The sequence below is a fragment of the Ptychodera flava genome, chromosome 2 (genome assembly GCF_041260155.1).
Source record: "Ptychodera flava strain L36383 chromosome 2, AS_Pfla_20210202, whole genome shotgun sequence".
NCBI lineage: Eukaryota > Metazoa > Hemichordata > Enteropneusta > Ptychoderidae > Ptychodera > Ptychodera flava.
The window spans coordinates 51101005-51107004 of record NC_091929.1 but is presented as its reverse complement, the minus strand read 5'-3'; positions in this window follow the sequence as shown (position 1 = coordinate 51107004).

The following is a 6000-nucleotide window of genomic DNA, read 5'->3' as shown; positions in this document are numbered from 1 at the left end:
AGCCAAAAACCAATCTAAAAGTACATGTAAATCGAAATTGATATAAAATACTCAAGAGAGGAAAGAGGACAGGTAAAGACGGCATAAGCGAGAACATTTCATTTTGAATGCGTGTTTCAAATTGTGTCAAACGCCAAGCACGTATGACGATTGTAATATTGAGAATTGGCTTTGTAGATAGGAGTATCGAGATACTTTACAAACGATATTCCTATCAGGTATTTGCTTCGGCAGTGACGTCTTGACTGTTCAATGCCACTTCTGCAATCCTGGTTCATTGGAATAATTACAGCATTTCTTTGTTTTACTGTTTAGGTGAGAGTGCATACTGTATTTGTTAAACAGGCCCACATCACAAATTTGCTTTTACACCGAAAATCTTTACACATGTAATACCACAGGTGTTTTTTCACCGCATACGGCAACGGAAGGGCCCCACGACTTTTGTTTTGGTTCCTCATACGCAAGTCCATAACTTATCATTTAATAAATACTACTTGACAGATTATCGAAGAGATAAACTAGTTCCTGGTTGGGTTGTGATATCTGATTGTCCAAAATGTGTGCAAAAATAATCTAAATTTAAAAATGTTGTCACTTCGTAGAGCTTGTGATAGATATATTTTTGTTGGTTCTAATTCAAAGCGGCGTGAAAGATCAAAATATGCTTCAGCTTTGATTAAGTACAATAGATTGAAAAATTAAAAGGAAAAGAAATTATAGAGAACGTATATCAAGGCAGTGATGTCATGGCAGCCATTACTGCGTTTGATATCAACTCTGATCTATGCAACATTCATATTTGAATGTCAAGATCCACTGATCATAATCAATGATTCTTTGCATACATTTTAAAGGCTAAAATATATTTTAAGTGCCCGAAAGTTTGTCTTTTGTCTCAAGGCTGACTTACCTGTGTCGAATGAAAGGGAGGGCAGCTATATGTCATCGTAAAATCTAAATAAACCTGGTACAAATTTTATCACTTTAAGCTTGTAATGCAGTTGTTAATGTTTATTGTGTCGATCGGGGTAAAAGTCCGATTTTATGGTACTTTTAGTAGTAAAATACAACATTGAACACATTTGTTCGCCCGCCGACTGTCATGGAAAGGCCATTCGTGGGATCAAAATCCGTTAGATTTAGAACAAAGGTTGACGGATCATCTGTGATGAAAGTAGGGAGCTCGGTCTTTATGGCTTTATATTTGACAGTAGTATCTTCGACTGGAATCTTACATTTTTAGTCATTTTACTCTTTACCCGTCGACACTCATAACGTTATACCTGCAGGGCATGTTTTTCAGCAATCTAATTAAAATCAGAAGTAGAGATGGCGATGTTTCCACCTTTACATGTTTCCTGTTGTTCCGGTTAATCTTGTTAGCTGACAGTCACCTCGTTCATGTCGTTAGGAAGTACGTCTTCGGTTCACCAAGCGACTTTTGGTTACGGGTTGACTCCATCATAAACAAGAAGAGGGTTGCTGATTTTTACAATGGCACAAAGACATGGATCTGAATACCCGTTTGGGTTCATTTTGAGCTCATGGACTGGCTAACGTTTTCACACTAATTTTTGGTGCAAATCGTAAATTTTATTTTCCTCGTCGAAGAATGCAAGGATCGCGGCGACTTTTAATTTGCCAACACATAGCCTACTGCTTAGACTAGTTAGATTAAGTCTCCTAAATCGTCACGTACAATTTTAAAAGATAAGAAACATAGCAACCCAGTAAGCGATAGAGTCTCATTAGGAATTTTGCTAAGAAATGGACCTTACAACTGCATTTATGTCAGGATGCCAACATTTATTTTTGTTTATGGCACAACTCTCTCGTTAAAAAGTAGTAGGTAAAGTGAAATTCCAACGTCTGAAAATGTGAGGGTACCCAAAGTTTATCGTAAAGTCATGCAACGTTTCTATTTAGGGCACTTTAGAGTCTAGTACCTTCTGATCTTCATATAGGTTGTTACTTAACAACATGGACTGCGATCGTGTCATTGACCCCCCTCTCCTTAACAAAAACAGATACCAGATTTTTTTCAAAATTCGTTATACAGGTATATTCATTCTAAAGAAATACATGGAGTATGTATTTGCGACATTTCTCTGAAAGCAGAGTTATTTGCCTTTCAAAGATTCAGAACGCCATATCATTCGAAAAACAAGCTGCTTTTAGCAGTCCCTTAGTAAGGACAATTTCGGAATATGTTTGTAGGCATCACAATGATCGAATGAAGTTGCTTTGAGTAGGCTAAAGACTAGTTCATAGGCTATGATTACAAACTTAACAAAGTATGTTCTCACTTTCCTGGCCGCTGGGAGTGCGGGATCGACAGTGTGGGAAAAATCGATCCCACACTCTCAGAAACCGCCCCACACTCTGCAGTAAATATTACACGAGCTCTGATTGGATGATAAACAGTCTGTTTTGTTCCACGCGCAAAATGTTATCCAATGGCACGACGAGTAACACACGGAGCAGAACTACAAAGTAAGCAGGTCAAAGTACAGTGGCAGACGACAGAGTTGTCACGATTTTTGATAATATTGTACGTGTCTAATATGAATTTAACGCATTTTGTGGTCATGTGAGAAAAAGAATCTCACACACCAAGGACCTGGGATCAGATTTCTCACACTCGTTGGGGATATTTTGTCTCACACTCGCCTGCGGCTCGTGTGAGACAAAATATCCCCAACTCGTGTGAGAAATCTGATCCCAGGTCCTTGGGGGTGTGAGATTCTATTATTTACCCGACTCATATTCGCAAGCAATCTCACCTTATCACCTGCCACAGCAAAGTACAACGAGATGACAGGGAACCAACACATTGATATATCAGGTCAAATTCAAAAAAAATGCAAAGTAAAGATAAGAAGCGCTATTAATCAGGTCATAATTCAGAAAGATCTATGACAGTTCAACCGGAACAGTATGCAACGCTGTTTTGTATTGATGTTTATAAATCCGACATGATTTGCGTAAGCAGAATATTACAGTGAGTGTAATAAGCTTACCAAGACGTTTCAGCGAACAGAATATACGGATCGACTCTCAGATAACAGAATATACGGATCGACTCTCAGACTTTTTAAATTCTGTTTTGATCTATCACTTGTTATGGTTCATTTTGAAGGTCATTGAGTAACGATTCACCACCATGTTCCTGTGCAAATAGTAAATATAATTTTCTCAGTCGAGTCGACGTAAGAAGCGCTGCCACTTCTAATTTGCACAAACGACAGCATAGAGACAGGTAAGACTAAGTCTCCAGCATCCTCCCCACGTGTAACGCGATTTGGATAATTCTAACCTACCTTGAGAGTGTTTTGGTCATTGATCCGTTTGAATCCCGGGTTCAACCATTCAGTGTGGCTGTTGGTTAGACTCCCTAGTTAGGTTATAATTATCCACACCTCGATACAATCTCACTGCGTAGATTGACACTCAGCTCATATTGGGAGCTTGTATCTTTCTAGGTGATTCATTTGATGAGATAAAGTCCCCTTCTCATTTCTACCGCTGGCTGCGCTTCTCATGAAATAAGGGTTCAGGTGTACAAAAGTAAATGCTACCATAAAAGAGCAGAGTCGAGAAAGTGGAGCTGCACGTAACCAAGACATTTTTATTTTTATTTTTATATGTACAAAAAACTACCATATTTTGCATTATCTATCCTCATGCTAAAATGACAGGGGTTGAAAGACTGACGCCCAAAAAAGTCATTAAAATCATGATAAGCAACATTAAAATGCCTCTCATTTAAAATGTGAGAACTTTATTGCAAAAAAAATGTTTTGTTAAATAGAATTGAAAAAACATAATGTGAATTTTTTAGAAAATTTGACCCAGCCAGAGTGGAGTTGAAATTGGAAGGAAAGGGAAGCCAGGAACTCATTTAAGTTGCATAAATTCGCATACATTTACCCTTCTTTTTTTCCTAACTTTCGATTGCTAGCTGAAAAGGTGAACCAAACTTATATTTTAATCTTTCGTAATTAGTTAGGATGAATCTTTGCAAAAAAGTGATTTTTAGCAAAATACGCTGTATTATGTACAGCACCATCTTGAATGTGAAGCCATGCAAATGACACCGACGTTCGGTGTTTCGTCGTCTATTGATTCTGATCACGTGATATACTCAGGTTGCTGTAATAATTAATAAAATTAATATGCAGTCAAATTTTCACTGAAATAGTGGCCCATACCTGGACTCTATTTTCGTGTGCAGTGCAGCCAGCGGTCCAGACAACAGATGACGATATTGGTATGTGACTTATAGGCGAACAAATAATTTATTGTGACTACATTTGCGACAAATTTCATTTTTTGACAAATAAAAGCAGGATCTTTACGGATTTGTACGCCGAGAAGATAAGGCCGAACAAAAACATCGTGCTGCTCCTGTAACCCCACCTACCCTATTTTTTTACCTGCCGACCCTAAACTTTTTAGAATTACGTAAACACGGAAGTGAAAAAACAGGAAAGAACAAATCCGTAAATCACGCGTTCGTTACTTTGCATTTGAATTTTGCTTGAACGAGGATGTCTTTTTTGTTTTTATTCCTTTTATATGTATGATACATTTTTTTGGAAATGTGACCAGTGTTTGACCGCTCTGAACCCCTGAAAAATGCATATTTAAAACTAAAAATAGTTTGGAAAAAAATTCCTGCCGACCTACCTCTCTACCTACCCTATTTTTGAAAACCATTTATAGGAACAGCACAATTTATTTATTATCTATTTATTTATTTTTGGGGGCCTAAAGGAACATGTATGTATAAAGCTCCTTCACGATAATGGTTAGGGGGCTGGAGGAAGCGCGATTGAAATCTATTTTTAAGATCCCACAATACCCTTAAACATCTTTCCAAGTCCCCCATCTATATACTCAAACTTTTCAAGTCCTAAGAGTTATCATACAACCCCATATTTGGGGGAGGGGGTGTACGCAAAGAAAAATAAACATGTAATGCATAGTTCTGCTCACAGATATTCGACACTACCTGTTATCAGCAGCTTGTAGAGCTGTATTCTTGGGGCAGGTTTCTTAGATTTATTCAGTTTTTAACGCATCAGAGGACTTTTTGGATTTATCAGTCTATGAGTAAGAGGGCGAAATTGTGTTTTTCGTAGTTTTTTGTAAAGCGAATCTCCCAACTTCAATGTAATTAGCCGATTGCAATCGGATTTGTTTGAATGTTTGGTTTTGATCTTCGTTTTGTCTACTGCTATAATAGCAATAACCCCCGCTGCAGTCGGGTATACACTAGTGTATTACCCACTGGCGGTGGGAATTATTGCAGAATTATCTTGTCATCAAATACTGTCTACACCATCAAATATTGCAACAATGCAAAATTGAGGAATATGTCATTGTGGTTTGTACCTAATTTATGGCCGTCTACTGGCATGACTCCACGTCTTTGGAATCTGGCTTGCTCAGCGCCGCATAAGGGGTGTCATGTGCACACTATGTCAACATGTACAGACCCTGAGTGAGACCAACAAAATCCGGGAATCAGGAGCCAAAAATTCTGTGGAAGATTTGCATCAACATTTTCTGTTGAAGCTTTTCAATTAACACGATTGGAACTAATTTGGGATAATTGGATTTTTATATTTGCAAATTTCTCAAAAGTGTTACGTGTCATATAGCTGAATGTTGTAATGTGGCACTGTTCATAATTAAAATAAAGGAAAGAATGATTAGTGCCTGGAAGTGTTCGTGTTAATCATCAACTCGATTATTGCTACCAGGGTTGGAATACCCAAATCCCCCAGGGAGGAATCGGCTTGAAGGACTCTGTGTGTGTAACGTAGTTTCCTATTGGATAGACTGTCATCGTCATAGCAACAGGACGGACATTGACAACTCAAGGAGAAACCATTGTACAACCATATGAACATTAGCTAAGTGAGTAAACCCTAGACAACAGCCATTTTAGAATTACCTAGAACTTTATTATGGTGGATGAACTTTAGATTT